Genomic DNA, 21,881 nt, shown 5'->3' on the forward strand with positions numbered 1-21,881 from the left:
AGCTCGCCGGCATCGACGCTCGAACCTGTTGTTCGAATTTTAAGTTCGCCTCCGGGGAAAATATTTAGAAAGTTAGTATTAATCCTGTGGATGGAATGCTTACGGTCCCAACCCACAAATCTGGATAAAACAAGTTAGCCCGGGGCCACTGGAATTCTATTTGTATAACAAAGTGTTACTACAATTATGTCGAACATCGGTTGATGTTCGTACTTAATTATTTACCTTTACTTTTTCTTTCTTTTAGATTATTACAATTTTTGCAACCCAGTACATTTACAGTATTAAGCTGTACTAAATACCTAAATTAATTTATTCACTAAGTAAATTAAATTAATTTTGGAAAGCCGTTCATAAATAGAGTTTCACTGTGTTAGAAACTATTACTATTTTTTTTTTAATAATGTCGCAAACGAGTATTCGTCGAAATAGCGATGACTGCTACCCATAGACATCAGCAATTGCAGATGCGTTTCCTGCCTTTAATCAAAGAAGAAACTTTGTATTAGTGCATCTTTTTACAGTACTTATAAGAATTTGATGGAACCCATTGGTTAGAAGCTTAAGTAAATTCATATATAATAATCAAGTTGAAATAACAGATATAATAGACACACTTAACAAGCACGATGTACCTCGGGATGAACATCTTCGCCGGTAATTGCCAACTTATGTCGACAAAGCGTTCGCTTTACGAGTCGATCTCGCTGTAGTTTGAAGATTATTATAGCTGTCAATTTCGTGTAAGCCGGTAGAGCGATGAACGATGTAATATTGAAAGATGCACGCATGAGTTATTCTAAGCTGTTAGCGGCGGAATGAACACGTAAATTGAAATAAGTGCTATCCGAAATTCTAAAAATAACACTAAATTTATTTTAGATAAAAAAACAAATCAAGTAAGCATGGAAAAATATTGTTGTTTTATTTTTAGATGAAAATTACTGTGAATACTACGTATGATTTTTAGAAGTTAGGGAATTAGGTTTGTTATCTATAAATGTAAACAAACATAAATATAACTAAATGTTAGAGTGAATGCAATGAAATCCCTACTACAATTTACAGTATAAAAATAATTTTCACAAAATAATGTAATTCAAAAAAATTTAAAAAAAAGTTAAGACATTTTTAAATTAATGCTGAGAAAATAACTTTATACATTATAACTATAGCGTAAAATTATGAGAAAAATATCATTTTTTTTCATTAAAACAACTGTATTTTTCAAATATTTTCAGAGCAAATGTTTTAATTAAGCCGTTACATGGTTGCTTTTTTAATTAGATGTCATAAGTGTGCGTGGTTGTGGCTCGTAGCGAAATTAATGTAAGGGTCGTAACATGTATTAATTTGTTGCATGGGCACGCACCTGCCAGCGGCGGCGGTGCCCGACGGGGGCAGAATTTGTGACTCTCGCCAGCTAAAATGAGACAGTTAGTTAAAACTGATGATGTCATATTCCAGAGGACGGCAATAAAATTTTATCGAGTTATGTCAACAGTGTAGCCAACATGTCATTGTTAATTAAACAATCTCATATCGTGTGGAATTCGTTATGACAGATATTTTCAAATAAAAATGCTTTTATAAATAATTTAATAGGTAGTACTACAGAAAAATACTAATAAATATTATTTTACTTCCATCATAGTTATTAAAAATGTAAGAGCGCATACATCATCATTCAACAATTTAGACTTCTATTGCAGAAATTTTAGAACCAAACTAACCATGTGTTTGTTCATATTGTTTGCTCTGGTCTATACCAATAGGATTACATTGAAACCATGATAAAGCTCACAAACCGCTAACGCTACGCTTTCGCTAGGGTCATGCTACGCTAACGTTACATGCTACGTGTTACCTGTGAAACATATATTAATAATTTATGAATGTACATTCGATTAATTGTAATTATTGAATTACATAATCAAAATCTACATAAACAAAGCGGCATATCACAAATTAATAAGTAATTTGATTGTATTAGTCGGCAATAATTAGAACATGATATTGATGCAACCTTCAGGCATCTTGTTAATTAGCTGTAACACATCTTCGATCGACACCGACATCAACAACCAACTTACATAAATAGTATAACATTAATCACGAGTCATCTGGGAATAAGTCACTTTCCAGGACTTATTCTACTCACGTGGTGTTGACGGCATGTTTTTTTATAAATCTTAATGTTTTGGTTTAATTTTTACGGTCGGTAGCATGCCTATCACAAACACCACTTTTGAGGACTAAATTAAATATTGACTTAATTATAAGATAAAACTATAAAAGTTTTGGTCTAGCATGTTAAAGTGAAGTGATTAATTGTAAATAAACTGTAACGCTTTTATGTCTCCGTACTACATACATTGTGAATTCCTATCTGTTTTAATTTACGTATCTATTTATTTGCGGTATATCGTCACATCATCAATTTTACATTTCGTATACCGCATTTTGAATCAACCATAGATTTATTACAGTAATAGATCCGTTGTCAAATAATTTAGGCAATACTAAACAAAAAACTGTTTTATTTTGTTTTTTGAAACACACATATTAATTAGTAAAATTTATATTAAATAAGTTAGAGTTTGGAATCATAAAGTACAAATAATTAGGAGCACAATTTACAGAAACAATAATATGTTTAAAACAATAAAAATAAAAGCAAATATATGATTGATTAATTTTGCTCTATTTTTATGACAGTAAAAGGAACGACAATATATTTCAATAGTGGAAACTCACACCTTAAAACATAGACAAATCAATTATATTAATTTTTGGATCAGATGAATAATTGGAATAATTTGTAGTTAATTCGAGAATCGTTTTAACAGATTACTTACCTCGGTATGGTAATTGTGAAAGGCGTCAGGTGAGATTTGATTATTTACGCCGCTCTGCCGGAATCTAATCATTTACATTATTGGCGCATTGCACGGCTCTGTATAGGTTGCGGATTACCAATATTATTTAATAAATATTACACAATATCTATTTTACAAATCTAACTAATGTTATAAATGTGAAAGTATAGATGGAAGGATGGATGCATGTTTATTAGAAGGTATCTACAGAACGGGTCAATGGATCTCGATGAAATTTTGCACAGATGCCTACATCTGTCCTAACATAGTCTGAAAAAACACAGAGGGCACTAGTTAAGTTTTTTCTTTATTCAGCGCGGATGGAGTCGCGGGTCACAGCTAGTTATGTTATAAAGTAATTCCAATAAGATACATAATCATCATAGAATTTAGTAATTAAGTAATATTATATAAAATATAACTAAAAATATGTATTATTTTCTTAGAGCACCAAATAAAACAAACTTAAAGTAGAACAAATTCTCCGTCTATTTACTAAACTGAAGATGTACGTACAATCTTTTACAAGATTATCTCCTTTTGCACCGCAGCGTCCTATTTTCAATTTATTAAATGAAACCGCTCTCTGTAAAAATAACTGGCCGCTCGACTTTAATAAGGATAATCTGTTATTTGCACTGACTTATTTCACATTACTTTCAAGTTTCACCTTAATTGTCGAAAAGGAAAGCGCTTTGTTGAATTATTTTTTAAAAAGATTTGTGTGCTTTTAACGGCCGTAATATACGCTCAACAATTTTATTGCGACAACTTTAAAAAAATAGTTATTTCTCAAATTATTTTCTCAATTTTTTACGTATTTATTATCCAAAAACGTATTTATTACATTGATTTTTATGTTTTATAAGGTGGCAAACGAGCAAATGACCACCTGAATTCGACGAAATGGCGAAGCAACCGCTGCCCATAGTCATTCGCAATTACTAATGCTTTACCTGCCTCCAATCGACGGAGGAGACGCATAGAAATAGCATATTTCCCCTTCCTATGCGTCCCCTGCTCCATAAGATTCACTTAACCTTTATAAAAAAGAGTGGGAAGGAAAAGTGAACTAGAATTAGATCTCAGAACGCACACACATTAGACGAAACACTGAATTAATTCCACTTGACGCCTGACTTTGTAGAGTAAATAATATGTATCTCCGAAAATGTAATACGAATACGACTACGTATGTTACTAAACCCACTGATTGCGGTCTCATTTCATGCAATAGGCAAACATTTATCGTTACAAAAATACCTATACTTTATGAAAATGGAATATTTTATTTATATATGTTATAAAATTTCTTACAATAACCATCTTCAACTGTCAATATAAATTGAACTATATCAGTGATAGCTTGTGGTTTAATTTCCCTTGTCTAATTTACGCCATTGATAAGTATACATAGCAAAGTGTCACACGAACTGGTCGAAATGGATAATTAAAGCGATCGGTCCGTCGACATTATTCGGCAATTACGAGATGAAAATGCTTCGGTGTAGTTTAAGCTTAAGTAAGTTAACGGCATGTTAAGCTTCGAACACTGAAATTGTGCTGCACTATGAGTGGATTGTTTTAAACTTCCACTCATAGAAGCGCAATTACATACAGTACTATTGAATAATCGTTGTTCAATGAAATACAAAGGAATACTATTTCTTACCAAATTATTGTGCAGGTAATTTTTGTACCGCAATTTAAAGTATTGTACAAAGTTTGGTAGACACCGCATCTGCAATTGCGGATGTCTATTGGCAGTTGTCGCTTCGCTAATTTGACGAAAGACGAATTCATTTGGCTTGCTTGTTCGTTTGCCACTTTATATTTCTAAAAAAAATTTTAAACCTACACACTTTGTTTTTTTTTCATACTGCAAAGAATGTCATAAACCAAATTCTTTATATTTTTTGTACCAAATTTATATTCATAAACACTTTAAGATATACATTTAATGGGAAGTAGAAAATTGGTTATTATTTGCCATTCCCTTAGGAAGCATTTCCGGAGATTATAACAGAAGAATTTTCTCAGCGTATCTCGGGAGATAATATTAAAATTCAAAATCCAGTTTGGATGTACAAAATTGACTATTTAAATTAATAAGCTCCATCAACATTAACTTTACACAAACTGTTTTTAATATTCATAGCCAGATTAGATAAAAAGATTTATAAAATTTAAGTTGGCCTAAATTCAAATATTTTATATTATATTAAAATTCTCGTGTTCAGTTCATAATGTAAGCTACCATCCTCCGAAACGGATTGACTGATTTTCATGATATGTTTCACGCATATTGAGTAGGTCTGAGAACCGGCTACTATCTATTTTTTATAATAATCCCACGCGTACAGAATCGCGTAGAAGAATTTTATAACAGTAAAAGTATAGTACTTGGGAAGTAAATATAAATCAGACTAACGATCAAACCCAATATCCTATCTCTATTTGCTTATCTAAGGTAAATAAAATTTAACCGATTTAAGGATCTATTGCAAACAAAATACCCGTACTATCACTCAAATGGTAAATTTATTTCTTTTTCATTTTAGTTCTCCTTCCTATTTCGAGCATTTATATATTCGGATCGATCTTAAATAAAGATTATTGGGTTTACATATCGAAATGCGAAATATAATCTATACGACAGAGGAGACGGAATGTGTACATAAACCGATTGCCGCGTCGACACAAGTTGGCAATTACGTAAGATAATGCTTTGATGTAGCCGAGGCTTAAGGTGTATCGTTAACAGGTTGTATTCTATTGCATAAGCCTTAGGACATATCTAGCTATACCACAATTAAAAGAACTGAGCAAGTAAATGCATTTATGACGATATATTAGTTCGAAATGATTCTTCAAATTTACCTTAGCCAATGTTAACTAAAGCTAGGCATGTTTTATTTAAAATCTAGTTAAAACCGATTTATTAATAATTGTTACGAAGGCTATGGTGATTTAAATTCTTGTATGTTTATTGACATTAGATGTGACTAACAAAAATGTTTTCATTCAAAAATATTTGTATGCGTTCAATGTAACAACGCGAAGCGTTAACACAAATTTCGCCTCATTAATTCGTAATACATTTGGTGATCCTGCACAGTTAAATTAAAGTTAGCAGTTAAAACTCACACAATAATACTTATTGCATTGAATGTTGCGTAAAACAATTAGTAAAATTATCAACTAAAGTGTACTTTGGTAACATTTATTAACAATTCATTAAAGTGTTTATTGTTTTATGATTTTATTAATGTTTTAACTTTTGTACAATTTTCACAAATGAAATACAAAACTACAGTATATGATCATAACTCTAATATAATTCAAAGAAGCATAAAAATCTCCCCGGCGGGGAATCGAACCCCGGTCTCCCGCGTGACAGGCGGGGATACTTACCACTATACTACCGAGGATGATGTATATACTAAGAAAATTATACAGGCGACGGTGAAGTGACGGAGATTTTATAAAATGTATACTAATTCAAAAAAAATCTCCCCGGCGGGGAATCGAACCCCTGTCTCCCGCGTGACAGGCGGGGATACTTACCACTATACTACCGAGGATGATGTATATACTAAGTAAATTATACAGGCGACGGTGAAGTGACGGAGATTTTATAAAATGTATACAAATTCAAAAAAATACTCCCCGGCGGGGAATCGAACCCCGGTCTCCCGCGTGACAGGCGGGGATACTTACCACTATACTACCGAGGATGATGTATATTCTTAGTAAATTATACAGGCGACAGTGAAGTGACGGAGATTTTATAAAATGTATACAAGTTCAAAAAAAATCTCCCCGGCGGGGAATCGAACCCCGGTCTCCCGCGTGACAGGCGGGGATACGCACCACTATACTACCGAGGATGACAAATATCCTTGATAAATTATACACGTGACGGTAATGTGACGGAGATTTTATAGAATGTATACAAATTCAAAAAAAATCTCCCCGGCGGGGAATCGAACCCCGGTCTCCCGCGTGACAGGCGGGGATACTTACCACTATACTACCGAGGATGTAACTATTACTGTAAAAAAGATAAACAAATATATATAATATGTAAATATTTACGTTGTTTGTGAAAATCCGCTTTATAAATACCTTCTTTATATTTAAGAATTTATTTTCATCGTAACCATCCTGACCGAAACGTTCACGTCAAACTAAAAATTCATGAAATGGTAAGCATAATCCTCATACCTGTTGTTTGAATTTTAAGTTCAAGTCCCGCACCCCGGGAAAATATTAGGGAACTCTATATTAATGTAAGCGGACGCCCAACAGTCCGGGACAACTAGTTTCTGATAAACTAACATAAATTCGGTTATTGGCTGTCTAAAAATTCAAATGTTAACGATGCTAAAAATTCTTTCTCGCGTGTATTTTGTGATGATCAACTTGGCATTTACATTTTTTAAGTTACGACTTAGGGTCCTTCAAGAAGCGAGGGTATCACCATCTCAAAGGCGGCCAATCCGTCTATGGTTCCTCTGATCTCGTAGATGTCATGGGCGTCGATGAACACAGTGTTCCTCGATGAACACACCTCGGTGTTCGCACAGCTCGTTTGCCTTCTTATCTTATAAAAAAAGTTTAAGCGCTGATTCCATTTAGAGAATGTGTAGCGAAGGCCAAAGCATTACTTATTAACGTCAAAGAGATAGGTACTCTTGTCTCTCCATAGGTCTTAAAAGGGTACAGGCGGATTTAAGTTTTAGAACATCTCATAAATAAATAACTTACTAACATTTATAAGTAATAACTTTATATTTAAACAAGTACGAGTCTTAATTACTCTGACAAATTATTTTCAAACTTATAGAACATAGGAAAATATTTGTAAAGCTTATTATAAAAGCTAATTTAAATTACAACTCCTTTTGACTTTACATTAAAGATGTAGTTTTGGTTTAAAATAGTTTTCGATTAACTAAAGCTTTGCAGACTGGCCGGGAATGTTCCGGGGAAGTTTGGCTGTTTAAAATGCGTCGGAACTCATTGCAAATTTAATTTCTTTATAAAGTACAGGCTAAGTAAGCTTAACAACAGTACGCTTAAGTTAATGGTTTTTTTAAGAAATATAAACATACAAATAAATGCCACGCTAATATCATCTCTAATGGCAGTGGTAAAGTGAAAATTTTGCATTACACTGAATAACGGTGAAAAAAATAAAAGGAAAGAACTTTTCAAAAGCAATATTTTACTGTGTTCTTCTTGTTGAAGAAAAACTTTAATTATTATTAAAAAGAGAAAAACTACTAATCAAGACGATTGAAATGAGCCTAAACTCGATGAAGTTATGTCGTTTTTTACACATGTATGTAATATTACAGCTCAATCAGTAACCGAAATTGGGTCACATTTTATCAGTAAGATTTGAAGACAATATCGGGACAGATGCAACAAAATAAATCTTGTAAAAAGTTTGTAATTTGAACTACACATATCTTGTTTATTTGTTGAAATTGGTTAATTGCTTTTATACGTAACATTGTATCCTCGGTAGTATAGTGGTAAGTATCCCCGCCTGTCACGCGGGAGACCGGGGTTCGATTCCCCGCCGGGGAGAACTTTTTATTTGCTGGTGCTTTGGGTAATGGTGTCAATCGCTGACTGTTTTAACTCGCACTTAGAATGAAATAAAAAATCTAAATTACTAGAGGTAATTTTAAAATATCTCATTAATGTTGTTAAAATAAATCGCCATCGTCGCGTCGTTCGTAAATTAATTGAATAGTTTATTTAAGTAAAATTGAATCGCCACAATTTGTCACAGCAGCTCTTCTCCCTTGCTTAAAATGTAGTCACGATACGAGAGCCCACTTTTAATTACAGTAGACATCGCTGATTTATGTCTTTCAATTGAGAGGAATAAACAACGCACTGAACCTGTCTTTGAAACCGAGCGCCTCCATGTTGAATTTATCGTGTTCATAAAACCTACCAGCGTTCATTTTTACTGCGTTTAATCCTTTCTGTTTAAATTTTATAGTAATATTCTTTTACAATAGATCAATATTTAAATATTCATCTATAAATATAAACAAATAAAAATTGTTTACTTTAATTGGAATTAAAGTAAACAATTTTTATTTGTTATTTAGTATATAAATTATATTAATACATAACATATTTATAAAAACAATAACAGAATATGACTCGTAAGGAAAAACTATTTAAACACAATAAATTGTCTACGTGAGTAACTTTTATTGAAATTCAAAATTGCAAACGTATTATTTTATTTCAACGTAACAGCGATTTTATATTTGAGGATTTAAGCTCTTCCAAGTTTTGTATCGAAACAAATTTATATCGAAAAAGATCGGAATAGAATGTTTATATTACGATTTCGTGTTTACATATTTCTTATCGTATAGTATCCACATGGTTAACTATTGAAAATAATCTTACAATATATTTTCCACTTATATGTTAACGCATCAATAAGTATAGTATATAAAATATAGTATATAACTAATCCCGGAGGTCGTCAAAGTCGAGAGAGCTAAAGCTTCGATGGATAGACGGTGTAAATAAAGGCGCAAAAAAGTGGGCATACCAAATTGGAAGTCCGTGGCCAGAGATAGATCGAGATGGAAAAAATTGCTGGGCTAAGTCAAGGCCCACAAAGGGCTTTAGAGCCAGAAAAATAATGTTAACATATTGATAACGTAATATGCCTTTGGTTAAATAAACAATCTGAAATAATAATAACTTCGCAATTAAGAAAAACATTGTATTGGTGAACTGTATATAAGCGATAAACTCATTGAATAAACTCGAGATAAGAGACTTAAGTTTACCCAGAACTGATAGGAGCATAGGCCAAGTTCCAAACATATTCGCGGTTTAAATATTATAGTACACTAGCTGTCACCCAGGACTGCATCTGTGCGGTAGTAAAAGAAAATTTGCTTACCCTATGTGTTCTTCCAGACTGTGCTCTATACGTATGTAAAATTTTAGCAAAAACCATACATCCGTTCTGGAAACTTCTTTAAGTCATCCTTGTAATCATTAACATTTACATATATAATTTAGTAAGATATACATAACAATTTAATTATTTAAAATGAACACAAACTCCTTCGGCTACAATCATTATCGTCAATGTCTCTCTCTCAATTGGAAAAAAATACAAAGGACACAATATGTATTAATACTAGTTTCGATAGTGGAAACGCGCGTTAAACAAACAATACATTTTACAACACTATTTCAACATAAAACAAAACACAAACACGAATAACATTATACTAAAATTAATTTTAATAGATAATCAAATAATTACTGATATTGGATACGAGTGCGATGGGATTAGTGATTTGCTGTCAAATGTTATAAACAGCATATAATTACCCGATATTTTATTATGTTTAGTTTACTAGTATCCTTATATATTCTAATATGATTTATTTAGCCAGTATGCCATCATAATATGCGCTAATTATAAATTAAACATTATTTACTTTCTAATACTTTGTGCCGATGTTTACGTTCAGTATCTTCGTACGTAAGAATTAGAACATAAAATAACACTTGGACATCAAAAACTATTTTACTACTAAATGTCGCCCGCGACTCCGTCCGCACTAAATTAATAAAACTTAATAAGCCTATGTGTTCTTCCAAAATATGGTATACTCTTATGGAAAATTTCATAAAGATCTGTTCCGGAAATATCTTTTAAAAAAACATCCATCCATCCATTTAAACTTTCGCATTTATAAGTGAGATTTAAATTTATTGATATTCCAAGAATATAATTTGTATGTCTCTTTAGAAAAACTGCGATATTATAACTAAAATATAGCAATAAATAAAACTCTACAGACCGAAACCAGATTGAAATTTCGTCGTTTCAAATTTTCGAAATTTCCAACGTTGATTTCAGGTCTGTCGGATGACTAAGGATTAAAAGCTGACGATAAAAGCGGATCAATCTCGAAATACGGCCGAGCTAGCGGCATACTTCCTTGTTAATTGCAAACCATTTGTAACATTCGATCGAAACGCACGTGATTTGCGTCGTTGAAGACAATTATTTACGTGACAATTGTAAGACGTCTCAAATTAAATAGAGTCTAAAATTTTAATACCAACTAAAGATGCATATAAAAGGAGAATGGTGTTTTTTAGATTTTTAGTATCTATTTTTATATCTACCAAATATTTTGAAACGAGACGGTGATCGCATGGCTATGAGCCGAAAATTCATGAAGACCATCAAAAAGCGTAAAGTGAAATACTTGGGTCATGTACTGCGGCATGACAGGTATAAGTTACTTCAGCTGATAATGACGGGCAAGATTGAAGGCAAGAGACGCGCTGAACGTAGGAAAAAGTCGTGGCTACGTAATATTAGGGAGTGAACGGGGATTAGGTCAGCAGAGGAACTGTTTCGCCTTGCGCTTGACAGAACCAAATATTCCAAGTTAGCGGCCAACCTTCAAGACTGAAGAGGCACTAGAAGAAGAAATATTTAAATCAAAATATTGATATTTTTTATAATCCAAGTGTTTTATTGAGATAAACTAGCATCTTCCAGTCGTTAGACGTCATTCATAAAATAAATTTTAATTCTCAATCAGGTGAAGGAAGTACTGCTAATTTCCTTTTAATTTCCATGCTGAGGTAAAATTTTATTAATGTTTAAATCTCGGTAACGCAAACGTAATCTCGTTTGATAATTCGCGGCTCCATTAGCGGGAAAACTTATACATTATTCCCTTTGCAATGTGGATTAGTGCCACCTCTTGGTCGACGTGAAATCTGATTAGCGTTGTCTTGTATAAAAATAAGACATTTTGGATGGATTATTTTCTTTATACCTTTAAAATAATTATTTAGGTGGTTAGTTAATAACCACTCTTTCAATTTGCATTACTAATATAAAATTCAACTTATGCATTCTTGTGTAAATAATTAAAAATAACTTTATTTATCGATTGCTTTCTATTGAACCTATTTTTGTAAATATATGATTTTACAATGTCGTTTATGTGAGATATGTTTTGTAGAGATGTCTATAGAAACTCACAGTAGTGCAAGTTAACACAAACGCAACTGCTTCCAGACGCAATATATCTCGCGCATGTACTGTCACTGACAGCAACTAGAAGATATATCAGTTGTAGTTAATACAACACTGTAACTTACTCATATCATAAATAAAAATAATCAGTACATTAATTAAAGATTGAATTAAGTAGGTTTCTTAAAAGAACAACAGATTTTATACCAGAGCTTTAAAACTACCGATAGGAGTATGGAGTAGGTGGATGAATGTTTATTAGAAGGTATCTCCAGAACAGCTGTATGGATCTCGCTGATATTTGGCATAGATTTAGAACGTAGTCTGAAAGAACACATAGGCTACTAATAGTTATTTTTATTTAATTTCGCACAGACGGAGTCACGTGCGATAGCTAATATATTATAAAACAACATTTCACGCCACTCTCTGATAGTCATATAATGATAAATTGACAAGAGTTAATTATGTTTTTAACAGAGACAAAATATGAAATATTTATCTGTGGTTATTTATCGTGTTTGATAAGCGTAAACATTATGATAATTAATTAATGTACGTTGCAATAAAAGCGCCGTGTTTTCTCTCTTTATTACAGTCGATTTAAAAGCGTAGCATATGTTTTATTCAGTTGTCCGTTACCGTATATGAATAGCGTTGTAAACCTTAAATAAACCTACATGTGGAGTTTTTTTTAGCGTTGTTTATATTTTAGATAAGATTTATAGAGGATGAAAGTGCAGAAAAACAAACCAAATTAAATTAAAATAGACGTGTTACGTGTTGTGTGATTGACCATTTTATTGTAGCTACATTATTTTAGTTTCAACGATTTTATAGAATAAAAAATCATTGTAATATTTGTATTAATTCTTCTTCTTCTTCTTTTTCTTTTTGAGGTGCCTCTCTACTAACGAAGGTTGGCGATCAGTTCTCCATATTTTCTCTTATCTCTTGCGAGGCAAAATAGTTGGGCGGCGCTCGCAACCCCAGTCCACTCTAGGATGTTGCGCAACCAGGACTTCTTTCTGCGACCAACACTCATTTTACCGGGAACTTTTCCCATCAAGATGAGTTGAATCACATTGTATCTGTCGTGCCTGAGCACGAGCCCGAGGTAAGATACTTTACTCATCTTGACGGTCTGCAAAAGTTCCCGTTTTAGATTGACGCCTTTTTGATTGAATTAATTATCGAAGAGTTATTGTGACACAGTCGGTCGGTTTTCTTTTATTGTTTTGATTAAGTTTCCTTCTTGAATTTGGTACACATAGTGTTAAAGAAAATAAAATTGTAAAGAGTTTATGAGATTCAACAATAATGTAACAAGCATTATATTGTAGGATGTAAGCGCAATAGGTAAATAATGAATAAACAAGCGGCCAGTACCACTGGATAAAAATGATAAATGTTTTCCGACATGGAAACCGGACTGCAACGCTTTTATTACCCTGCTCATTTTCTAATATGACATTTTTAATGTTAGGTTATTCGAAACGTTATTTATAACTATCGGGCAGTTACTCATTTATTGTTAACTTTTAAACGATAACGATCTAAACTAAAATTACATCTAACTATAATGATAGATATAGATGTTTGTTAGAAAGTTAGAATCTCCGAAACGGCTGAATGGATCTTGATGAAATTTGGCATAGATGTAGAACATAGCCCGGAAGACTATATAGTCTAATTTTTAAGTTCTTTTTTTAATTACGCGCAGAAGGAGTCACGGGCGACAGCTAGTTTAAAATATTTCACTTTGTCAACCATAATTCAGTATGTCAATTGCTATTCAAAGTTTATTGAATGAATTTATAGTTATTTGCTACAATTTTTGATTTAAGTTGTAAATGCTAGCTTACATTTGATCGATTTTATTACTATTATATGAAAGAAATTAAGTAAAATAGAAGATTAAAATCTGTAGAGTAGAAATTAAATTTAGTTAAACAAGTTACGATACGAGCCGTATAATAGTACCATATGCATCGGAAATACCACAATTATACTCCAGCGTAAGCTCGCGGGCTGCATAAATGTATTTAAACGATATAATAGACATAATAAAATAAGTTTATATTCCAAATGGGTTATATCCTGTGAAATCTTACGTCGGGAGCGTTGGAATCAATTGTTCGGTTGAGGCTAACGGACCAAGAACGGCGATAAGCAAAACTTACGACTCCTTTTGTACTGAAAATACTTTACCATATCTAAGGATTTGATTCTTTTTGTAAATCCCGTTTATTTATTACCAAAACCTAACGTAATGGTTACAGAACAAAGTAACGTTAACTAAATGTTCAATGTGTTATTTAACCCTGATAATGTATTTCACGGTTTCTCTTTACTGATAACTAATCGGTTAGTCGCGTGCTTGACCCCTGAGCGTCGGTGGCTCAGAGGTCAAGCACTTGACTTGCAATCTGCAGGTCCTGGGTTCGAATCCCGCCATGTACCAATGTGTTTTTTGATTTCCGATTTACATATGTACATTTATCCGACGTTCTTACGGTGAAGGAAAACATCGTGATGCAACCAACCCGCACTTGGCCACCGTGGTTGACTTTGGCCTAGTCACCCGTAACTTAGGGTAGGCTCCGAGACCCTCGGTGGGGACGTATAGTGAGCTGATGATGATGATGATGCATCAGTTAGTAGTAGTTTTTATATGTGGGATTAAAATAATTTGTAATTTAAAAAAAGTGTTTGTAATACAGTTAAATGAACTTAATTTCTTAGTATAATTTAAGCATAAAAATTGTGGCAGTTTTCATGTAAACGCGACATTTAATAGCAATTGTTGTGAACCAAAGATTATATAAATAAAACAGCCGACTTCTTTTGTACTTAGAGCTCTCTAACTTGATGTATTTGTAAACTTCTTTTTGTAAATCTGTGTATTTATTACTCTGGCAAACTTAAAACCAAGTTAGCATTGAAAGTCGACTGCACAAGTTTAATGTTATAACTTACGCATGTTTCTACTTAACAACTCTCATGTTGTTGGTGTTGTTTCTTAATTGAATTCGTTTTCACTTGAGAATAGAAGTTAAAAAAATCTTTTTTTGTTGGCTTTAGGCTACATAACAATACGCTGCGGCCAATAGTTTTTTTTTTTAATTTAACGCGCGGGCAGAGTCGCGGGCGACAGCTAGTGGATCAATAAATCCACGACTAGGGTAGCCGTTAACGGATATAACTAGAGCCAAAAATGGTACTAACTCCTTGACCGCCATCCTTACAGTCACGCACTTTTCTATATAGATTCAAATAACTTTGATCAAATATCTATTTAAGGGAAATTTATATGTGTAATAATTTTTCTATGTACTATGAATAAGACTGCAGTAAAACAACAGCTATGATTAATTTATGCCACGATGTTTGTTAATAAATATAATGAAATAGATATCTGTTAGATTTTCTCCGTATATAAACGAATATATTATTGTTAATAAAAACTATATTTTATGTTTTAAACAGTTGCCATAAAGTTTAAAATGTATTATTCAATATTAGAAATAATTTCTTTAATCGACCATTAAATGTAACATGCTTTCAGAATGCAATGCATTAGTTAGTATGCATAAGATATAACTTAGTTTCCTGCAAAGTTTTTGGCTTAGAATTGTAAGTTTGCAACGGCTCCCAGAGCAGAATCAAAGTGAAGTCCGTTGACAGCAATTAATTGTTCGAATGTCTTCATCGCAAATGTTGCAGGAACTTCTCAAATGCGGATTTCAAGTCAGACGTTTACGCTCGATCACAATTGTTTTTGGTCGATATAAACTTAATCTAAAGAACAAAGAACTATCAATATTCTATCATAATTAATATACCTTTTATTTATTCAAGGGACTCATGTAAATAAATATTATTAATATTTTTATTATCCGATTAAATTTTTTATCGATTTACAAAGCTATGATGCCATCTTGTTGCACAGATTCATGCTCTTTCATAATTAAAAAACACAGTTAAAATATTATTTACGTATATTAGGTATGTATTTCTGAAAGTTGCAACGATTTAACACGCCTGGGTGTTAGCAATCAGTTGACTTGCAAGTTGCTATGATATTTTACCTCGAGGATTTGATATAATTGACGGATGAATGGCGTCTCAAGCCATTTAACAACGCTATTGCTTACGTTAACTGTTTCTAAGATTGGCACACGGACTTATACTATGTATTATTTAGTTAGCCTACAATAATGTACACTATTGGTGTAATGTAAATCTTACTTCTTACTAATATTATATTTCTATAAAGAGGGTTGATAATAAAAAAAAACAAATGAAATAAGAATATACGAAATTTAATAGTTTCAGGACATCAAATATTATATTAATTTTTTCTTTAAAAAAATCGATACAAATTCTGTATGTATGTATGTATTTCAAGATGTTAATACACATCACAGTATTCACACTATATGAATGACAATTTTTGCATCAAAGATAGAAAGGAAAACAAAGCTAGCTCTGACTAATAAATCAGATTTTCTTTCTACAAAGAATCACAAAGTCGAATACTGGGAAAAAGAAGTTGGAATTGTGTTTAAGAAAAATTATATTCCTGTTTATTTTTACGTATATGTATGTACTATTCAAAGATATGAGTGAAGTCAACCAACCCGCATTTGGCCAGCGTGGTTGACTATGGCCTAGTCACCCTTAACTTAGGGTAGGCTCCGAGCCCCTCGGTGGGGACATATAGTGAGCTGATGATGATGATGATGTTGATGATGTACTATTCTAAACGGGCTACTTACGAAAAATTAAAATTATGACATCCAAAACCTAGACCTTTTTTATTATTTATGTACTTTAATTGCAAACTACATTTAAGTAATTAAGTAGCTCCATACACGTCGGTTGCAATATTAAAGTAAACTTAAAGTAACTTTGAAACTTCTTGACTTAGAATGTAAGTTCCACGTTTGTTCCCAAAGCAAAATTCAAGCGGGATCCTTTGGTGGCAATTAAATGTTTCAGTGCTCGAGGTATTTGAACATACTACGTTGTTTATAAAATTAATGAATATTTAATTAATGTTCGATTTTTTATTCAAATATTATTTTTTTATTAACCCAATTAATTACGACAAAAGTCCGAATAACTTAATTATTCATAATTAATTTCAGTTTTATTTAATTCCGATATAACATTACGTAATTATGAGTACATAATTCGTAATTGTGATGAAAAATTAATACTTTTTTTCGTAAGCTCTAAGAAATTTAATATTGTCGCAAGTATATTAAATAGGATTATAAATTATAGGATTATGTTATTTTGATATTGCTAGATCAAAGATGATGTATTTTTAAAAGCAATTAATATTTGTAGTCAAAATGGATCGTAATTTATTCAAGAAAATATTAAATTTTTTCAATGTTACACATATGTTGCACCACGTTCTATATTAGGTCGAATGTAAAAATCGCTGTACAGGGAGAAAAATTGCGACCTCCGCGCTCTTTTGAAATTGTTTATAGCACGTTGACAAAGAGCAAGAGTCACTTTGACTTCACTCTGTTTATTCCCATGTGCCACACAAAAACTGAGTGATTAAATTGTTGTCTGTACAGAGTGGGGCACATTACAGAAATTAGCAATTTTACATTTTTTTTTTTAGTATAAACATAGTTGAAAAATTATTTTACATGTTATTGTAAGTTCTTCTAATACAAAGGTAGAGGAAGACCAAAAAAAGTATGGAATGACTGTGTGAAAGAGGATATGCGTAAGAAGGGGGTAGACTCGGATATGACGGCTGATAGAGATGTATGGTGGAGTAGCACATACTGTGCCGACCCTCGATAGGGATAAGGGCAGGTTGATGATGATGATGATAATGATGATGATGGTGGTGGTGGTGTTGCTGGTGGTGATGATGATGATGATGATGTAAGTTTATAGTTCTTTACAAACTCCGATTCACTTACCTAATTATTTTATACATAACGATACTAAAGCTTCACTTTTTTTGATGTTAAGATCTAATTAAATATATTGAAGGCTTACTAAAGTATTTTTTTCTATGAATATTATATTGACAACGGTTACATGTATTCGCAGGAGCTTTAAAATATTATCAAAGAAATGTCCGTGTTGTACCATTCAGATACACGTCGCAAGGGAAATACGCTAAGACCTGGCCGATGTACCACAGCATTTGTCAAAATCATATATTTATTATGAAATGCAAGATATGTGAAAGACATTTATAAATTGATCTACATAGTTGACTCTATAAATTTTGTATTCAAAGAAAAGTTGTAACTACAAAAACACGCACGGTATTTTATTATTGTAAAAATTTATTTTAATACGAAATAGTTAACAATATTGTAATGGGACTCCTTTTAATATTATCATCATCAGCTCACTATATGTCCCCACCAAGGGGCTTGGAGCCTACCCTAAGTTAAGGGTGATTAGGCCATATTCAACCACGCTGGCCAAGTGCGGGTTGATTGACTCCACACATATCTTTGATGTTTCTTCTCAGATATGTGCAGGTTGCATCACGATGTTTCACCGTAAGAACGTCGGATAAATGTACATATGTAAATCAGAAATCGAAAAAGACATTGGTACATGGCGGGATTCGAACCCAGGACTTGCAGATTGCAAGTCAACTGCTTGACCCCTCAGCCACCGAAGCTCTAATATTTTATTTAATAATATATTTTAGCAAATTATTCGTTTTTAATATTTTATTTAATGTCATAGATTTAAGACTATTTATTAGATTCTTTAGTTCATTGTTAAATATCACATTATAAAATACTTCTGTAATTAGAATTAAAATGATTGCATATCAAATTAATTTTTCTATCGAAGTACTCATGTTTAGTCGTAAGTTTTTGGTTTTAATATCTTGTAAGTTTTCATTAAATTTATAACAAATATTAGAAATTAAAATGGCATTAATATTATAGAAACTACATGTTCTAAACATTAAATTGTTATTCCTTTTTATACCGGGTAAGTTATGTCGCATGATAAACAAAAGAATTGAGATAAATTATTTTTTATTCGTTAATAAAATTAAAATATAAGAGATTATTTTTTTGTTAATTAAAGATAATCTTTCCTCTCCACTTAACTTTTACTCATTAATAGCGGCCGTGCTCTTCGTAAAAACGATGACTCTCTGCATCGACCCCTCCGCTAGTTGTGCATACGTGTCGTTTTCGAGCACCCTTTAATTTTTCCGACGTAACGTTGTCGACGTGATTTTTTTATTCATTTTTCGTATACATGCATATTAAGATGAAGGTTAGTTGAGTGTCAAGAGATACGCTATGAAAAATATGTCATTATTTAAAATAAAAATTCTGAAAAGAGATTTAAAAAAAACGAATAACCGTGTTTGGTCTTTATAAAATTAGTCAAGACGTATTCAAGAACTATTTCAAAGTACACCGCAACTTATAGAAGGCGTTTCGAAATGTTATGATTTACGCAAAATTTCTTCAAATAATAGGCCAACTTGAAATTACAATATCATAAATTTAATTTGGAAAGCTATTAAGTACAGCGTCCCAAAGTATCGCCCCAGCATTGAATAGATACATACTCCCCCAAATATCTAAGCATCTTCCAATGAATACCTCCCTTTAATTATTGATGAGAAAACTTTACAAACCTGTACCAATTATCGTTTTCTATACATAATGCTCGAGGCTGCGTTCACAGTTAAGGCATGTTGATTTTGAATACGTAATATAAGATTTATACGTAATACGTGCTTTTTACCTCTCCCATTAAGTAATTGTTCGTTCCTATTATATTTTTGAACAAATGTCTCAATTATATGTTAAATACGAATATTTAGATGGATAGTACATATATGAGTTTTAAGATATATTTCCAGAACGACTCAAGGCTTCTCGTTTAAATTTGGTATATATATATATATATAGACCATTGTCTGGAAGAACACTCAAGGTACTTAAGGTTTTTATTCAGTAGAATGGAGTATAGCGACGTTTATTTTTGAATAAATATTTAAAAAAAAACTCCATGTTAATTTTAAGCTTCAATATTCATAACAAAGATAACAACGCTTCGTAAGCTAAAACAAAGTTACAATAAATCGTGTAAAATTATTACAATCGCCAAATAATAGGAACATATCCCTTTGATGTTGGTATTTTGAGCAATAGTCGGTACGTGGTAATCCGATTATAGTGGCCGTTGGCTGCTACAAGGGTATTAGGGAACGTCAACGAGCCTTTAACAATTGAAACAATATATGGATATGGAACACAATTTTACTACGTGTTAAATTATAACTCAAGAATCAGTGATAAATACCAACCATTAAAATTATAATGCATTACAAAATTTAATCGCCTTTAATTAAAAAAAAAAACAAATATGCCATTTTACGTGTCGTCAGAACAGTTTTTCTTCCTCTCAAAACATTCATTATGTCTGTCGTCACATGTTTTAATGTACGAAAACTAAAATTATCCAATTAATTCCTGTATATATATAAGTTTCATATGTGTGCAACATTAATATCACAACATAAAATTTGTCTTGAGCGTTACACGTGTACTTCACGAGGCAATACGACAATAAAAGGGCTCAAATAGGCCCCTTGGAGTAAACGTTAAGTCAGAATTGCACCGCACGCACGATACGTTACCGGAATCGTAATTATAACAGATTACTCATTAATAAGTAGGTATAGCAAGTTAATGGGCACATAAACAGCAGCCTGCGGGGTAGCATGAACATTTATCAACAAAAAGTGGTAATTTCGTTTAATGTATTTCTCGCTATGTCAGTTACGAGGACCGTAATGTTCGAGTTGCTTAAAAACTTCCCACCAAAATGGGAAATGTCTTTAGTGACTACACTTTGAATGTACTAATTCTCGTAATTGCATTAAATGTATGAGATACCAAAGAAAAGTAAAATGAACGAAAAACATTTCATTAATGTCGACAATTGGTTTAAATACATATTATGTCAGCTTTTGAATCTTCTTTATTACCATATTTTTTTTCTACAATCTTACCATTATTATAAATGCGAATAGATGGATGTTTGTTGGAAGGTATCTCCGGAAAGCTCCTCAGAAATTAATCAAGACAGCTCAGAAATCTCCATTGTCCAGAAGAACACATGGGTACACGAATTGGGATGAATGAATCCTCATCCTGTTTTTTTAATTCTGCGCAAGTGACGTCGCGAATAAAAGCTAGTATCTTTGACAATGTAGAAACAGCGTTCAGAATATGTCCCAATGTAACAAATATATTTCCCTTTAGTATTGTAACTGTTTCATCAAAAATTCGAAAACAAAGCTAATAAAACCTGCATAAAAATCCAAATTTAAAAATCTGATATTCAGTATTCCCGATTCAATTCGTATTTCGAAGGCTGATGCAATCGAAGCCAGCACCTCATAGATATGACAAAAAGTCAATAACTAGTCAGCAATACAAGTTGAGCGAGACGGTGGTAGACAATGCACATATTAATCAGACAATCTCAATGGTTGTGCTAATTAGGTCTGACAGTGACAGAACTGAACGGAGCGTGTTTGCACCGTGACGCAAACCGCGCCATTGTCTCATGTTATTGTGTCGCCCGCTTTGTCATCCTACGACGCGCTGTTTGTTACTATTGAATGTTCAGCGACTGTTTTAAATGTAATTGTAATGTTAGCGAGGCATTTTTTTGCATCGCTCATAATAATTTTTAAAAGACGCTCAGATATCTTTTTACATTTCTACGAATGAATAGACTTATATCTTGAAGAAGCTTTTGTGGATAATGAGCTCGGCTTACATAAGTAACGTAGCTAATTATAGCTTAGAATTTTATTACTGTATTTATTAGAGTTTTACCATTCCGCCTTAGTTACACAAAATCTGCATTTATATTTGTTTTTGTCAAAT

General features: G+C 32.3%; 6 non-coding genes across 6 annotated transcripts; 1 reads left to right on the forward strand and 5 right to left on the reverse strand.

Annotated features, from left to right (window-relative positions):
- Positions 1 to 6,238: 6,238 nt before the first annotated feature.
- TRNAD-GUC (transfer RNA aspartic acid (anticodon GUC)) lies at positions 6,239 to 6,310 on the reverse strand. The gene has a single exon. It is a non-coding gene; the product is annotated as a tRNA-Asp (tRNA).
- An 81-nt stretch (positions 6,311 to 6,391) lies between these two features.
- TRNAD-GUC (transfer RNA aspartic acid (anticodon GUC)) lies at positions 6,392 to 6,463 on the reverse strand. The gene has a single exon. It is a non-coding gene; the product is annotated as a tRNA-Asp (tRNA).
- Positions 6,464 to 6,544: 81 nt separating this feature from the next.
- TRNAD-GUC (transfer RNA aspartic acid (anticodon GUC)) lies at positions 6,545 to 6,616 on the reverse strand. The gene has a single exon. It is a non-coding gene; the product is annotated as a tRNA-Asp (tRNA).
- An 81-nt stretch (positions 6,617 to 6,697) lies between these two features.
- On the reverse strand, positions 6,698 to 6,769 carry TRNAD-GUC (transfer RNA aspartic acid (anticodon GUC)). Its single transcript has one exon. It is a non-coding gene; the product is annotated as a tRNA-Asp (tRNA).
- Positions 6,770 to 6,850: 81 nt separating this feature from the next.
- On the reverse strand, positions 6,851 to 6,922 carry TRNAD-GUC (transfer RNA aspartic acid (anticodon GUC)). The gene has a single exon. It is a non-coding gene; the product is annotated as a tRNA-Asp (tRNA).
- A 1,483-nt stretch (positions 6,923 to 8,405) lies between these two features.
- Positions 8,406 to 8,477, forward strand: TRNAD-GUC (transfer RNA aspartic acid (anticodon GUC)). The gene has a single exon. It is a non-coding gene; the product is annotated as a tRNA-Asp (tRNA).
- The last annotated feature ends 13,404 nt before the right edge of the window (positions 8,478 to 21,881 follow it).

Source organism: Papilio xuthus, unplaced genomic scaffold (genome assembly GCF_000836235.2).
Source record: "Papilio xuthus unplaced genomic scaffold, Pxut_1.1 DF828780.1, whole genome shotgun sequence".
NCBI classification, from domain to species: domain Eukaryota; kingdom Metazoa; phylum Arthropoda; class Insecta; order Lepidoptera; family Papilionidae; genus Papilio; species Papilio xuthus.